This window comes from Lytechinus variegatus, chromosome 1 (assembly GCF_018143015.1).
Source record: "Lytechinus variegatus isolate NC3 chromosome 1, Lvar_3.0, whole genome shotgun sequence".
Lineage (NCBI taxonomy): Eukaryota > Metazoa > Echinodermata > Echinoidea > Temnopleuroida > Toxopneustidae > Lytechinus > Lytechinus variegatus.
The window spans coordinates 27,631,869-27,649,931 of NC_054740.1; the positions used below are offsets into that span (position 1 = coordinate 27,631,869).

Consider the following 18,063-nt stretch of genomic DNA (forward strand, 5'->3'; position numbering starts at 1 on the left):
CAGATCGAAAAAAAAACCACTGACGATTTCGTCAAAAATGGACAAAGGATAAAAAAGCTACTGTATGACATTCCCAACTTTTGCATTATTTCGGTGAAGCAGTTCTATACATGTCTTCGTAAATACACGGATCCAGGGGGCCCAAGGAGCCGCCCCTCCTATTGGCTACGCAAAACAGGAAAAAAAAAGAGGGAAAGAAAAAACAACTGGATGGAAACGGAGTGGAGAAAAAAGAGGAAAATATTAGGAGGGAGAAGAGTAAATAAAAGAAGGTGAGGGGAAGATAAAAAAAATCATGTCACAATATATTTTTGCTCGCGCTTCGCGCTTGAATTGCATCTACTATTGCATATATTGTTCAATAGGCTGAAATGGAGCTTAAAATATCCAGTTCTAAGTATACATAAAATAGCTAGCTCGGACATCGAGCTTTCATTGCTTTGTTCGAATTACACAATTATTAATTTACAAAGTGATTTTTAAAATGTTTCGTTTTATAACCTGAATATCGATTTTTTTCTGCTCGTGCTACGCCAGCACTGCGCGTTCGCATTTGATTGGTGAGTAATTCATACATCTATAGAAGTTCTATTTATTCTATAACAAACAACTAAAAATTCCATTTACTTGATAGTTTATCAAAAATTTTGGCTCGCGCTTTGCGCTCGCATTAACTGGTAAATATATCCATCCATACATTATATTCGTAATTACAAAAGTGCTTAACATGTCCAGTTTTTCAGGCCTTATAATATAAACAATATTTAAAAAATCAGCTCGTGTGTCGCGCTCGCATTATAGGAAGACACCAATGCACCTTTTCATGATTAAAAATATAAAGAGTGTCCCGTTTGATGTCAACATCTCAATTTTTTCCGCTCGCGGTACGCGTTCGCTGCAATTCTCTAGTTACATGATATATCCTACTAATGATTACCAAAAGTGATAAGAATTTCAATTTTTTGAAGGTCGGAGTGTCAAAAATTTTAAGCTCACTTTCGCGCTCGCATTATTTGATTGTTTTCATGGATAACTGCAAACAGTCCCTAACAGGGCCCTTATTGATCAGGACCTTATCTCGCTTTCCACTCGCAGTAATTATTTAGTTACATATTAAAGCATCTTGTTCATGATTCCAAACATTAATTGCTCAGAATCAGTGGCGTAACTATACGAGGGGGGGGGGCACGTGCCCCCTAATCGGCTGGCAAAAAAAAAAACGAGAGAAAATGAGAAAAAGAGGGAGAAAGAAAGAGAAACATATAGTGGGGGGGGGGAGGGAGAAGAAATGATTGTATGTCATATTTAATTATGTTATATTATATATCATATAAGAATGATTTTTTTAAAATAATTTTGATAAAATATAATTTGCTTAGGCCTGAGTGTTCATCATTCCTGGTGTTCGTATTGTCTGTTGATATATATGTATTCTTTTGTACTAAAATATGTAAATTATACACCAAATACATTTCCTCGCATTTCACCGGAGTTATCATTGCGCTATGTAGTGATATATGCTTCTTTTTCATGACTACTTAAAGTGATTGCCATCTGAATATTAAACATTTTTTGACTGTGCTTACGTTCGCATTAGTGGATTGGTGGGATGTGTCTGCTCTTCATGAATTCCTGAAACAGTCCTTAAAATGTCCCCTTTTCTGGTCTCAATATAAAAAAAATTCAGCTCGCGCTTCGCGCTCGCATCATTTGGTAAGTGAAATATGTATGGTCTTAGGGAATTTCTAGAAACAAGCCTTAAAATGCCCCTCTTTAGGTCTGATTTTCAAAAATTTTCAGTTCGAAATATTTGTTGAGTGAGATACTTATCATATTCATGATAAAAATGACTGCAAAATTGGCTTCATGCGTTTAGGTGTAATTCTAACAAAATCAGCTAGCGATTGGCGCTCGCATTAGATGACTATGGTGAATTATTATGTATGCTCTTAATGAATTCCTAAAAGTAGTCCTTAAAATATCCCTGTTTGGGGTCAATGTATACAAAAAATGAAGCTCGCGCTCGCATTGTTTGTTTAGCGAGACAGGTACGTATGATGATTACAAAAATTTGCTGATAATGTCGCTTTTTAGGTCTGAATATATACACAACAAAAAAGTAAGTCCCCCTTAAACAAACATCAATAATTTCCCAACCAATGCGAGTTTTTAGTATATTTTTACATGAGCGTGTAGGTAATTTTATAAGCTACCCTCTGAGTAAATGTTGTGGACTTATTTTGCGTCATGCTTCAGTGAGCACCGTCAGAAGGCAAAAATGTCACTTTTCAAAAGTCACAAGCCAAAAATCATGACTTTGATTCCATTTTACTGGAACTAATTCCACATTCTTATCATGAAAAATAGTCAGAAGGCTTGTAAAAGGTACTTTCTAAAGTACGATACAACTTTTTCGGCTAAATTTCACGGTTGAATAAACACAAGTCCAAATTTGCAATAATTGGATTTTTTACACATTTATATCAGTAAGAATGAAAGAATATGATGACAGTTATTTTTGGGAAGAGTATCTTCAACAATATTCATCGTTTCACGGTTCAATGAACATTCAATAAAAACAAAAAATACGATTTTCAAATATCATAGGCAAGTATTGTTTCATTTTGGTAACTGAAAATGATCTTTTCTCAACTTTTTCGTTATGTTCACGACCATTTAACATGCTTCAATGATTCAAAGGCGTTTAATTAAACATTCACGCTTGAATGAACATGTGGAATGTGATGCTCTCTTTTTTACGTTATTGGAAAAAATGCAATTCGTAACTATGGATATCTGTTGAAAACCTCCTTGCATAGTTCATTTGATTTGATTTTTATGAAAATCCCGATGTTTAATGCATCAGTGAGCACATAATATTCGAAAATTATGCAAATGAGAAGAAAGTTCAAAGCCTTGGCCCCACTCTGTGCCGTGTTGAATGGTTATTTTGGTGTGCGCGCCTTTTGGATAGTGTTACTCTGAAGCCATGTGCGAAGTTTCATGAAATAACTGTTGGCAGAAGTAGCGAAAACCGTCCATGAAACAAACCCTCATTTCATATTTGTGAAAATTTTGACTTCTTCTCTCATAGACTTGTGTACATTATGGGTGCATATGTTTAAGAATAAGTAACCCCTCATTCAATATGGTGGAACTTTTTTTTCAAGGCTGTCTTTAGCAATGTCATTTGGCAGTAATGTTTATCAACCTAAGGGCAGAATTCTGTGCAAAAATGAAATCGATATGTTTATTCATGGATGAGTGAGCACGCATCAAAGTAGGAAAATTGGTATTTTCAATGTCACAGACTCATTTTAAAGGATAATAAAGTGAATATTGAGGTCAAATTCGGTTTCAAATGTTTTTGTTTTATCATCCATCATTTCTATCACCACACACTTTCCGAACTTAAAACATTTTCATGGTTGAGCGAGCACATTCGAAAACTTAGGAATGAATACTCTTTATACGGCATAAATGTATTCTTTTCGTAACAATTTCTCACGATCAGTTTAATTTATGGGCAAATTAGTGGCGGACCCAGAATTTTAAAATGGGGGAGGGGCCTATAATCGGGGGAGCCACCAACATTTTCAAATTTTGACATGATCTAGCAAGTTGTAAAGAATACTACCATAACCCCCTATGATGATACGTCACACTACAGGGGCCGCGGAACAGTTTTCAAAGTGGGGGGGGGGGGGGAGCTGAGCCAGAGTGGGAGGGTAGGGGCTGACCATGCAAAAAAATCACAATCATATGGTCATTTTTACATTTTTGTACATGCTTTTTGAAAAAAGTGGGGGGGGGGGGGGCTTAAACCCCTCCCCCGCTTCCACGGCCCCTGCAATACAATGTGCTCACTCAACCATGACAATAATTATATACGATATCAAAATTGTGTGTGGAGTGGCTAAATGATGGATAGTAAACCAGTATAACACCATAAAATTCACCTAAAAATACACTTTTGTCCAACATTGTACTTGCACAATCTGAAACACGACACTTGTGACTTTCAAAAATGGTCATTTTTAATTCAATCTTTGATTACTCATGCATGACTCAACCGATCAATCTCATATTTCCCCAGGAGTTGCCTAATGAGTGTAGAAAGCCACCTACGAAATATCATATCTAAAAATAATTCCGTTCAAAAGTTACAGCAATTTCATTTAGGGGGGACTTACTTTTTTTGTTGTGTATATATAAAAATCAACTCGCACTTCGAGCTCGCATTATTTGATCAGTGAGAAGTATACTTATCCATTTAATGGCACAGTCCTTAAAATGTATCTATTAGGTCAGCATACCTGGCCATTGAGCGCGCTTCGCGCGACCGCTAAGTGACTCAAATTTTTGCATCGGGTGCCCCCGATGCCAGGCTTATGTCGAAAGGGTGGGTGCTGTCGCGTTAGGGTGCGTCAACGCGAACGCGAAGATTCGTCCAAAGCCCCCCCCCGGTTTGGCCGAAAGGGTGCGTTGGGAGCGCCATGTCGCGTCGCGTTCACTGGAACGCGCCCTTTCTTCCAAAGCCCCCCCCCCCCGGTTTGGACGAAAGGGTGTGTTTAATAATAATGAATAAATAAATACAAATATTTATAAGAAAGCTGAATATAAGGTATTTTGTCAAACATTGCCAATTTGCACGTAAAATAGTGGATTTTCAATCATTTAAAGCATTGACAATTTGAGGAAAAGAAAGAAAAGTTCAACTAAGAATAATAATAATAATAAGGATAATAATAATAATGATAATGATAATAATAATAATAATTATTATGATAATAAGATCAGATACCCACCATTGCAATAAACCACAAATTCATTTCCATAAATTCACTCTTTGAGGTGAAAATTATTATTATTATCATTATTATAAGTATTAGTATTATTATTGTTATTATTTTTATTATTATAAGTATTATTATCATTATTATTATACAAACACGCACATATTATTATTATTATTATACACACAACACGCACACATACACAACAGATACATCTCACAAAATATACTGAGGCAGGGTCTCAAGTGTAAAATATAGTAAGGTAGGGTCTGAAGAGTTAAACGTTGTGAATGCTGACCCGACATCAATTTTGGCCTTGCCCTTCCAGGACACATCTGCCGTAAGTTTTATAATTTGGGGGACACCAAATATCTCCAGGTATACGAATGTTTTCCTTTGTAATAAATACACACCTGCAAAGTATAAAATTGAAGGTAAGTTACTTTTTTTTTATTTGAAAGAACCTTGTAATCAGTCATAATTTTTACATGTATCAATATTACACCATAAAACATTTCCACCGAAAAATCCTCATGCAGCATGCCGTCATTGTTTTTTTTACCTTAAAAAGAATGTTTGTGCCATATGATGATTTATGTTCCTATGCAAATTTCACATATCACTCGTCTTTTTTGTTTGTTCAGCTTTCTTATAAATATTTGTATTTATTTATTCATTATTATTAAACACACCCTTTCGTCCAAACCGGGGGGCTTTGGACGAACGGGCGCGTTCCAGTGAACGCGACGCGAAGTGGCGCTCCCAACGCACCCTTTCGGCCAAACCGGGGGGGGGGGGGGGGGGGCTTTGGACGAATCTTCGCGTTCGCGTTGACGCACCCTAACGCGACAGCACCCACCCTTTCGAAATAAGCCCCGATGCCATGACCCAAGGTAAGCCACTGCTCAAAATGTTCAATTTTCAGGACAAAATAAAAGAAATTTCCAAAAAATTTGGTTCGCACTTCGCGACCCCATTATTTAAGTAGGGCTTAAAAGATACAATTATTTTGTTTCTAAGAATAAAGTTAAGAAGGAACTATTAGGACCATCCCTTCACAGAAACAAAACAAAAATCTTTGAGTGGCTGATTGGGGAAATGTGGATTTTTTTCTCGGGCCATCCTTATTGGCGAAAGCTGGATCCGCCCTGTCTATGAATATGCATATATTCATGAATATGCAATGAGCAAGCTGATGTTGTAATATCCCTACTCAATTCCTTTGTATTTTATTATATAAGATTAAATTTACTCAAATTTCGTCTACCAAAACTGAAAAAAACTTGGACCGACTTCTGATTAATTGAGGAAGATCATCATTTCTGCAAACCTATCTTACTTCTAGGTATACGCACACAGGTATGGAAATATGGAATAAACCCCCCCAAAAAGTTTGAAAATCAATTCAATCAATTCCCAATTTTCGAAGTTCGAAAATCGTTCAATGTCGCTTCAATTAACCCATACATACCCATGTATGCTGCAAATGGTTTGGGATCACACAGGCCTCTATACACGACACTCTATTATACACGATGCTGGCATATCCAGGTACTTTTATAATTGTATATGTATTTACTTTTTACTCTCAATTCTTTCTGTCTCTCTCTATTTCCTTTTCCTTGTTTTCTTCAAACTTCCTTTAAGCTCTAGCTTTTTTTTAATTCCTTCTTTTTCTTCCCTCTTTCCTTTGTTGTTGTGGGGGGGGGGGTGTCAGGCCCCTCGACCCCCTGGATCTGCCCCTGTACACGCCCACTTCCATATACAGAAAATCGACATATTTGTCAACATTCCTTTAAGCTCTAGCTTTCTCTTCATTCCCTTCTCTCTTTCCTTCTTTTTATTGCAGGGTGGGGGTGGGTGTCAGGTCCCTCAACACCCCCTGGATCTGCCCCTGTACACACACACACACACTTCCATACAGAAAATCAACATATTCCTTAAAGCTCTAGCTTTCTCTTAACCCTAAAAGGACTGCACTATATGAGATGTATTGAGGAGGGGGAGGTGACGATGCATGATGGCCCTTCTGATCTTGGCCGCCGTTCGCACGATCGCACCAAAATATGGCTCGCACATTCTCTACCACATAAACTACAAGCTAGTAAAATAAATTTCTTAAAATAATTATTTTCATTTATCATGAATAAAACATGCAAATTTATTCATGAAAAACATTATTTGCATATTTAATACCCAATTTTCTTCTTTTTTTGCAGATCTCATCTTTGTAATCTAAATTTAAAGGTTTCCACAAAGAAAAATTGTGAAAGCGAATTTTTTCCTTTTTTTTTCTTTTGTTTTTCAGTGCTTTTTTTCAATGGAAATTATTACAACTATCTTCTTTGTTTTTCGGAAAAATCGCGCGAAGCATCGAGGGGGGGGGGGGGATCATGGCCCCCCTGTCCTTTTAGGGTTAATTACCTTCTCTCTTTCCTTCTATTTGTTGCAGGGGGGTGTCAGGCCACTTGACCAACTTGGATCTTCTGTTCACACACACACTTCCATACAGAATATCGACATATTTGTGAACATTTTTTCCCCCACATCTTAATTGGAAACAAGGCGAGTTTAGTTATATATATATAAGAGCAAAGTTGCAAAAGGGGTTAGATCAATTTTTCATAAATTATATTGTTTTCTGTCTCAAAACCTATAGATTTTTAGTCGCTCTGATGATATCAAAGACAATTTGAAATTCACATCAAAACGTGAATAAAATTGGCAAAAGAAAAATTATTCAAGAGATCAGATTCATTTCAGTTTGCTTACAAAAGGGGTTAGGTCCACAATGATAATTAAAAAAAAATATATATAAAAAATTGAAGACAGGTACATTTCGTTTATTCTCAATTTTATGTTCACATGATAGGGTAGTACTGCACATCATTCATGGTAATTTAGTTTCTCATAAGAATATTGCAATCAGTGAGAATGAAAAACATGATTTTTCTCGTAATGGTCCAAAGAGTACCTAAGCCCTTTTGCAACCAAACTCTTCATAAAGCAGACATTAAAGGAAAAAAAAATGCTTCATACACAATGTCATCAAATAGTTTGCTCTCTGCATGTTTATTTACATCTTTACTATATCTTATAATCTTGCATTTAAATAATCTACTTCTATGGTACAAAATTTTGATCATATATTCAAGTAAATAAAGAAAAATACACATAATACATACTGATAAACTCACTCTGCAAAAACTCTGGTGTTGACTTAACATCAGCCCGGAATCTACATGTGTCCACACCAGAGAAGACATTGAACAACTCCAGTTTGGAATCAACCGATGCTGTTTTCATACTAATTGGTGTCGTATAAACACCTATCTGGTGTTAGACCTAAAACGGAACTGGTGTTGTTTAACACTTCTCTGGTGTGGACATATATAGATTCTGGGCTGGTGTTAAATCAACACTGGAGTTTTTGAGGTGCAAAAGCATTTGGCCCATAATCATGAAGTGAAAGTAACTTAACATTGTTAAAATCAGATGCTCAATGATTTCAAACAATAAACACTCAAACTGAATAGGGAAAATATTACTAAATAATGATATTCTTGCGTATTTAGGTACACTTCTAAACATCAGACCCACTTTGAAATCTCTCAGCAGGAATCCATTCACCTTCCTCATTAAAGGACAAGTCCACCCCAATAGAAAGTTGGTTTGCATAAAAGGAGAAAATTCAACATACACAACACTGAAAATTTCATCAAAATCTGTTGTAAAATAAGTAAGTTGTAGGATATTATAAAGTTTTGCTTTACTAGTATTTCACAAGACATTTATATGCACATCCTGGTCGGTATGTAAATGAGCAGACAAATGATGTCACCCACTCACTATTTATTTTGTATTTTATTACATGAATTTAATATGAAAAATTCTAATTTTCTCCTCCTTGTCATGTGGAACAAAATTTTATTCCTCCCTGATCATGTGCAATTGCATTACTTTGTTTGTGGTTAAATCAAGTAGGTCCCTATTGTAAAATCTGTAAAAATTGAAATATTGTACAATTTAAACAATAAAAATGAGTTGTGCATATAACTGTTTTTGTGAAAAATGTAATTCTTACATGTATTTTACATCCGATTTTGATGAAATTTTCAGTGTTATGTTCGTTTGATTTTTCTCTATCCATTCAAATCAACCATTTTCTGGGGTGGACTTGACCTTTGAATATCTCCATTGTTTTGTTAATTCTAGCATGAGAGGATCGAAAGTGATAGGATAGGGATTCATGAACAATGCAAAGCACCTGTGGCTGTGAAGTTCCCTGAAAATTTTGCCCTGAGCCATTCAGAAGCAAGAATTTTAGTAGCTTATAACCCTTGTCAGTGAAAACTACTGACTATTTGTTTCATGCAACCTTCCCCTGGTACCTAGGACACAAACTTAAAGGACAAGTCCACCCAGAAATATAGTTGATTAAGTTTGGCTTATTTTAACAAATATGTATATTCGGGTCATTATGCAAGTGAGGGAACTGAAGATGTCATCCTCTCACTTCTAGTATTTCTTTCCTATTTTACCATAAATAATCTAATTTATTCATTGTCCAGTAAAACAAAGTCTTATTCCTCCCTGAACATTTGGAATGATCCTTGTTTTAACATTTTTTGGTTCAGTAAAGTTGGTCATTATCGTCAAATCTGAAAAAATGAAATATTGTATAATTCAAAACATAAAAAACAAAAGAAATCATTGACTCTCATTTGCATATCCTTGAGCTGTGCATATAACTGTTTGGCGAAAATATGTGAAAGTGCCATAACTTTATTTTACATCCGATTTTGATGAAATTGTCAGCATTATGCTTGTTTGATTTTTCTCTATTGACCTTTAACCTTGGAAATTATGGAATTTAAACTGAAAAGCAACCAGACTGAAGATTGCAAACAGACATGCATGTGGGACGTACAAGTGCATTATTATTGCTTGGAAAAAGACGCAACACCGGGAATGTCATGCTCAATATCTCAGTAATTCAACACCATCTTCCGGAATCATTTGGCAAAATACACAAACACTTAGATGGTCAAATCGTAGTAACTTGGTATGAATCGTTATCACAACTGGCCTTCATATTTTGGAAAGAGACAAAAGGTTTGGTAAACATCAGGAACCCAAGAGTTGCCAATCAGCAGGAAAGAAAATCAGTACTCATAAAGTTAGAAATCAGCATTACGGGGAAGACATCAGTCATGCATATGGATACTTATACCTTGGTCACATTTGCTCTATACGGCTGCTATACAGCGAGTCGAAAACAACCGTTTTATGCATTTTATTCAAACCACCTATATGCAGCTGGTACAAGAAATGTTAAAACGGCTGTGTTCGAATGGCCATAGGCCGCCGTAGAGCAAATGTGACCGAGGTATTACTTGGCCCAAATTGATGGATACAATGATGTCAGAAGCACTCAATCCATTGCAAATTCAACACATAACTGGCGATTCATATTCAAATATCGAATGAGCATTATTTTCTCAACCTTTATCATGCTTTTCCAGGTTTGCCCGGGGAAGGGCTATTTTATCTTCAAAGAGAAATTTAATAGGATAACCAAATAAATAACAAGTGGAATGCCTCTGGCCGTCTCACCTGCATCACGCGGTTCAATGTAGCAGCAGTGCTGACTTTGAATACTACTCTAACTCGCACAAGATGTTCAGTGATACATGGTTCCTCTTATGTCCACTTTTTATGAACTAGACCAATGAACTTACAGAGATATGATGGTTATTCAACAAAAAACCCCAACATGGCCAAAGTTTATTGACCTTACATGACCTTTGACCTTGATCATGTGACCTGAAACTCGAACAGGATGTTCAGTGATACTTGATTACTCTTATGTACAAGTTTCATGAATCAGATCCATAAACTTTCAAAGTTATGATGGTAATTCAACAGATACACCCAATTTGGCCAAAGTTCATTGACCTTTGACCTTGGTCATGTGACCTGAAACGTGCATAGGATGTTCAGTGATACTTGATTACTCTAATGTCCAAGTTTAATGAACTAGACCAATAAACTTTCAAAGTTATGATGGTAATTCAACAGATACCCCCGATTCGGCCAAAGTTCATTGACCCTAAATGACCTTTGACCTTAATCATGAGACCTGAAACTTGCACAAAATTTTCAGTGATGCTTGATTACTATTATGTCCAAGTTTCATGAATCAGATCCATAAACTTTCAAAGTTATGATGGGAATTCAACAGATATCGCCAATTCGGCCAAAGTTCATTGACCCTAAATGACCTTTGACCTTGGTCATGTGACGTGAAACTTATGCAGGATGTTCAGTGATACTTGATTAACCTTATGTCCAAGTTTCATGAACTAGGTCCATATATTTTCTAAGTTATGATGACATTTCAAAAACTTAACCACAGGTTAAGATTTCGATGTTGATTCCTCCAACATGGTCTAAGTTCATTGACCCTAAATGACCTTTGACCTTGGTCATGTGACATGAAACTCTAATAGAATGTTCAGTAATACTTGATTAACCTTATGGCCAAGTTTCATGAACTAGGTCCATATACTTTCTAAGTTATGACGTCATTTCAAAAACTTAACCTCAGGTAAAGATTTGATGTTGACGCCGCCGTCGCCGTCGGAAAAGCGGCGCCTATAGTCTCACTTTGCTTCGCAGGTGAGACAAAAATGGCGTTGGCCGTATGGGATTCCATCCTGTAGTAATTATACTAGAAATGATTAAGTAAATAAATAATTGAATAAACAGAAGCATGGAGGGGAGTTGGAAAGGATCCAGTAATTGTGTGAGGGGATTGAAGGTGCGACTCTCATGAGTTTTGTGCCAAATATTATACGTACACGAACACCAAAAACAATAAGATCCTGGCAATGAAATTGGTGCAAGTATCCGAAGCGAGCAGCTCAGTTGCGATGGAGAAGCTAGATATCCAACGGGTCTTGCAAGAGCTGTTGGATGCGGGTATAAATGTGACCGTGGTAGCAACTGACAGACACGTTGGGATACGCAAGGTGATGAGGGAAGAGCATCCAAATATCATACATCAATTTGATGTGTGGCATGTGGAAAAGGCTGTAAAGAAAAGATTACTTGCCAAAAGTAAGAGAAAGGAGAATGCCCATTAACGAGATCTTGGCCATGATGCAACAATGGTACATAATTATACAAGAATCAGAAGCGAGCAGCTCTGTTGCGAAGGAGAATCTAAGTTTCCAACAGACCTTTCGAGAGCTGTTTGACAAAGGTATCAATTTTACCGTAGTTCCAACAGACAGACATGTTGTGATAAGCTAATGATGGAAGTTAAAGAAGGAAGGGTATCTCCTCACATCCTTCCAAAAGCTGTTTGACATGGATATCAATGTTAGCGTAGCTGCAACAGGTTAAGTGTGGAAGCTAAAGAAGGAAGCATATAAAGGGGCACAGAGCGCTATTCGTGTATGGACCTCATGTAGATCATGACACACTAATAGGTGATTTCAAGTTCGGTGTTGGTCAGGGTGTAGTGTTGGAGGCGAAATTTTCCTTGTCTTTCCTTGCTCAAAAACTTGATCTGAATTGACAAAATCGTTCCAGATTAAATTTTCAATGCCTCAGTATTCTGCGTGATGAATTTGAGGACGAGATCTGTTTTTATTTATGCCGATTCTAAAACTGACCCGACACCAACACCAAAAGGTCAACAGCGAGCTTGAAATTACCAGTTGTCTTGATATCGGTCGAGAATGGTCGTATGACATTGTGCAGATCACCAAAATGGCGTCTTTTGACTTTCTGCTGGAAAGTTTTGTGGAGATATTTAAGGGAGAGAAGCTGTTTCTTTTCAGCAACGTAATTTGTAAAGAGCTACCTAACACAAGTTATGAAATCTACATGAACAATGTTTCTAACGATGATGTAAGAAGGGGAACGTGGGGCAGGATGGGACAAGGGGCAGAATTTTATGTATACCAAATTACAACGAATTCTGAGACGGTCGGGTGCAACCACTGGGTGAATCCAGATGGAATGACCCTATACCTGAAGAAAGTAATCATGTGAAATGGCCTTTAGTTTGTACTTGAAGATTACATGTATTTATGCATCATAGCAAAGGTAATTAGCTGCATCTGGCCTTCAGTACTCTTGCAAATTTCGACGTCATTTGCATTGCTGAAAATAAGTCATCCTTTGATGGCTAAGTGAGCATTTTTTTTCGGGGGATACTCGATGTGAATTCTTTGTAATTTTCCACACAAAACGTTATTCACATTAAGAAAATAATGGAAACAAAGTACATGCAAGCCACAATTGCTGTTCATAATGCATCTTTAAAATTAATAATTTTGTGCAAATATGGTATTTTCGTTTTACTAATGGTTTATTTCAGTCATGCCTACGTTTCTTTTTTGTGAGAACCCTGTACATGTAGTTTCAAAGATGTGAATAATTTTTATCATTAATTAATAGCAATTATCTACAGATACCTGGCTTGGCCGGCTAGGGGCACTTTTTTCCATTTCAGAACTTGTTATTTTTTGTAATTTGGCCAACCTAACATTATTTTGTCATGGCATCAATCTCCATTCTATGTGGAAGTGAATCAATTCTCTAATCAAAGGTAGCAATTGGTTAAGTAGATGTTCACATAACATAAATTTTTGTTGTTTTCTTTCTTTTTTATTTTAGATTCTCCATGACTTTCAGCTTTAAGAGGACGTGACTCATTAGAGGAACTGGAATCTTGTCTTCAAAAGTTCATGAGAGCCATTGAAGAACTCAAGAGTACTGGCAGCAAAGAGATAAGCCTACTTATTTTGTGTCTGATCAGGCCTGTTGCATAAAACCTTATGTCTGATTTATATCAAAAGTCACTGCATAAATCGTTTATCTTCAAATTTAATTTGTATTATTATTATTATTATTACTTATTATTTGTACTGCATTTTTCCCATTAGGCCCAAAGCGCTTACAATGAATAAGATGTAATATTTTAAAAACTACAAAGTATGAAAAAGATGAGTTTTTAATGACTTTTTGAAGATTGCTAATGATGGAGACTGTCTAATTATTAATGGCAGGTTGTTGTATGCAACAGACTCCAGATATATTTTGGTATGGCATTAATGTTGAGGTTTCAGTTGGAATGGAATACCTTGTAGATTTGTTTTATAAACCTCACCTGAGTCAAAGAGCTACCTAACACAAGTTATGAAATCTACATCAACAATGTTTCTAACGATGATGTAAGTAGGGGAACGTGGGGCAGGATGGGACAAGGGGCAGGATGAGACACGGTCATAATTCCACTTGTAAGCTGCAGGGGGAGCCAAAGCCCGAATTGATGAAAAACACTTTTCGATGCCGCCATTATGTCATCCAGTTAACCCGATATTCTCATAAACTTCAAAGGGAAAAATGCAAAATTCAGATTTTGAAGACGACAACATTTCAGTTGGTAAGTGTTCTAAGTATCCCTGACATAATATGAAGAAAGATATTAAGTTGATTTCTTGTGATTTCCGTAGTATACAGATCAATGTTATTTTACAAAATGTGACAGAACGTGTTTTCTTACGTGAAATGTGTTATACTTGAAAGTGCAGTGTGTACATAGGGCAGGATGGGACAGTCATCTCGGGGCAGGATGGGACAGTGTCCCATCCTGACCCCTCATGTTATCTGTTGATAATATGTGCTTATTTTTTTGTTCCTCAGTTTCAGAATGGTCCGGAATTACAAGAGGAAGAGCGAACGTTTCACAGGGAGCAAAGAAAACCTGGAGAGAGCCGCTGATTATGTTAGATTTGGGAGTGTATCTGTTCGGGAGGCTGCACAAAAATATGACATTCCAAAGTCCACCCTGCAGCGTTAATTTAAAGAAAATGTTGAGACAGGAAAGACAGGTGCTTTCATTACAGTATTCAATAAGGAGATGGAAGAGGAACTCGTAAAACATGCATTAAAACTTCAAAGTCTCATGTACGGATTGACAGCAGAGGGCCTGTGTTCACTTGCCTTCCAGTTTGCTGAGAAGAACAACCTCAAGTATCCTTTTTGTCTAGAAAAAAAGAGAGCTGGGCCTGATTGGCTGAGACAATTTATGCATTGTCACCCTGAGCTCTCTTTTCGCACACCAGAAAAGACCAGTTTAAGTCGAATTACAGGATTCAATAGGGTTCAAATGACCAAATTCTTTGACCTTATCCGAGAGGCTTTTGAGGAGCATCATTTTGAGCCCCAACGCATTTTAAATGTAGACGAAACTGGGATAAGTACAGTGCCTAACCACACTTCAAAAGTTATCGCAAAGAAAGGTGTAAAGCAGGTTGGGATGGTTACTTCGGGTGAGAAGGGTCAGACAACTACACTTGTCTGTGCCATGAATGCTGCAGGGTCATTCATACCTCCAGTTTTCATCTTTGCATAAAAAAATATGAACTCTCAGTTGCTGCGCAATGCTCCTGTCGGTTCGGGTTATGTTCGGACAGTGGTTGGATCAATAGTGAACTATTTCCAAAGTGGCTGGATCATCTAATTGAGCATGCCAAACCATCAAAAGAAGACAAACTCCTGCTCATTTTGGATAAACACGTGAGCCACTGCTCGTACGATGCTATTGTCCGAGCAAGAGAAAATGGAATTGTCATGATAAGAATCCCACCCCACACCAGCCACAAATCACAGCCACTTTACCGAACATTCTTCGGTCCTCTGAAAACCTTGTACGAACAAGAATGTAACAAATTCATGGTGACCAATCCAGGAAAACGCATCACGCAATACGACCTTGCGGAGCTTGTAAGAGATGCGTACGACAGATGCGCCTCTGTTGAAAAGGGAGTCAAGGGGTTCCAGTGTACCAGCATCTATCCATTCAATCCTGATTTGATGAGTCGGACTATTCACCATCGGAAGTCACTGAAAGAAAATGCCTGAGAAGTCTCCAACTGATGCAGTCGATGGAGATGTTGGGGTAAAGACGTGTCCCGATGTCCCTTCAACCTCCCCAGTGCCATCAATATCCAATACCAAGGATCCAGGACCCAGTGGAATAGAGAGGAAGGCAAGACCAACACATGAGTCACCTGATACCCAGTCTTCATCCTCTGATGAATCCTAACCTATCCTATAAGTAAAACCAGAATGTGTGACAAATTGATTTCTGTAGGAGTTAAAGAGATCGCGTTTGACTGGTCATCAAGAATGGCATATTCTAGTGTCTTCTCTGATGGTCGATCCACATGCCTTACCCAAACAGGAACGATCATACTGTGATCCCTCCCTTCCTGGTCAAACGTCGGACATACAGATGTGCAATGCGATGTTCCTTCCTGCAGTTCAGCTGTGTCTGCTTTGTTTTAGTCGTAGTGGAGACAGGTGAGATGCATTTTCCCACATAATTAACATGACTTTCTCTCAGTCGAGGTTTTAACCAGAATGTGTGACAAATTGATTTCTGTAGGAGTTAAAGAGATGTCTATACCAAGGCAAATGCCTCCATTGAAGTGATATCTCCGATTCCAAAAGTAAACCGTAGTGAGAAGTCACGTAAACGAACGACAGGCAAGGCAGAGTTGCTCACCAGCAGTCCGTATAAAGCAAAGTCCTCGAGAAGTTGCAAAATAAAAGACAGAAAGCTTCTCGTGTCGAATCAACCAAGCAGAAGAAGGCAAGTGCAAAAGGAGGGAAGGGTCAGTCCTAATAAGCTGGAAAAGGGAAAGAGGTTGCCAAGCAAACAACCTTGACAGACTCTGAATACTGGTGCATATTTTGTTCTGAACAATACAAAGAACCGATCACTGAAGACTGGATCCAGTGCTCTGTTTGTGGAGAGTGGTGTCATGAGCGATGTGCTGATTTAAAAAGTGATAGTGCTGATTACATTTGTGACTTATGTAGTGAAAATTAACAAAACACTGCTTAAGGAAAGTATTAATTGAACATGTTGTGAAAGTTCTTTTTAATATAAATATTCCCAGGAAAAAAAATTAAATAGTTTTCCAGTAGAATAAAAGGGTATGGAATCTTAGTTTGAGTTTTATATTGTACCACCTTAAAATTGCAATTATGTGTGTTAATTGCTATGCGTCATCAAGTCTGTGAATTTCATTGGCTGAATGTATGGAATTAAAAATGCAGAATGAGATATACATATGACGCTTGGTGAACCACCCTTAAGCGTATACAGTCAACTCCGCCTAAGTAGACCATGTCTCAGTCGAAATGTCGGCTAGGTCGATGAGGGAAAAAAGTCCTGATTTTCTCCCATAGACTTGTGTGTAAATTTCTGTGAATAAGCCTTCTTTTGTAAGTCGAATTCTCGCCTAAGTCGATCATTTTCACCCATTACATGTACATATTTTTATCCAAACTAATCTTCAAAACAATTGCAGGCCTGCAGCATTTTAGATAATTTTCATACTCATAATTTCGATATCACAAAATTTCTGAGAGTTATATAGACCTATTTTCTTAAATATTTAATCAATGATGAGAGCATTTATAGGTGCATCATAAATATTTTATTGTAGATTGTTAATCAGTTGTTACAGTAGAGTAAGAATTATGAATAAATATTAGTAAGTTATTTTATACATATTATAAATGGTGTATTTAATTGCTATTTTTTCTCATAGGATATTGACCAATATCTAACTTTGAAGGTTGGAAGTTACTTTTCAGTGAAAGGTGGAACAGTTGACAAAATGATGAACAAAATCAGTGTTGGTGGTAATAGCATGGAATGTTTTTACTTGATTTATAATTTCAATTTTTTTAGTAGTATTGATGTTGAAAGAATTATCAATTGTTTTGAAACTTGACAAGTAATTATGCTATTTTGTTCAGTAAAGAAATGTAAATATGAGTTTTGGGAAATGTCATGTATTTTATTTGTGCTGTTGTTTGTACAGTTTAATATTGAAGGTAAAATATGTAAGAAATAACGTCAACCCATCGAAGTACAAATGTTTCTAAAGATTACATTTAATCTGCTTTTGCTCCTGAAATTGGCAACAATCATTTTCATCAATTTTTATACTTTGAAAAAAAAATGGATATAACATGAATTGAAATAGTGATAATAGAATGGTTTTGCTGAAAAGTTGCCAATTTGCATTTTTAAACAGTAATTTTGTTGTTTTCATGGCATTGCCAATTTAGAGAGCATAATGATTACCATAAGTAAACAGGCTTTTACTTGTGAATGGCATGTGGTATGGTATTGAGAGTGGTATCAAATTGTTCAGTACATTTTTCTCTT

The 18,063-nt window shown here is 36.8% G+C and overlaps 1 long non-coding RNA gene across 1 annotated transcript; it reads right to left on the bottom strand.

Moving 5' to 3' along the window:
• Positions 1-12,455: 12,455 nt before the first annotated feature.
• LOC121410414 lies at positions 12,456-17,818 on the bottom strand. The gene is made up of 2 exons (XR_005969333.1): positions 13,998-17,818; positions 12,456-12,669 (listed from the first exon to the last, which is right to left on the bottom strand). It is a non-coding gene; the product is annotated as an uncharacterized LOC121410414 (long non-coding RNA).
• Between the last annotated feature and the right edge of the window lie 245 nt (positions 17,819-18,063).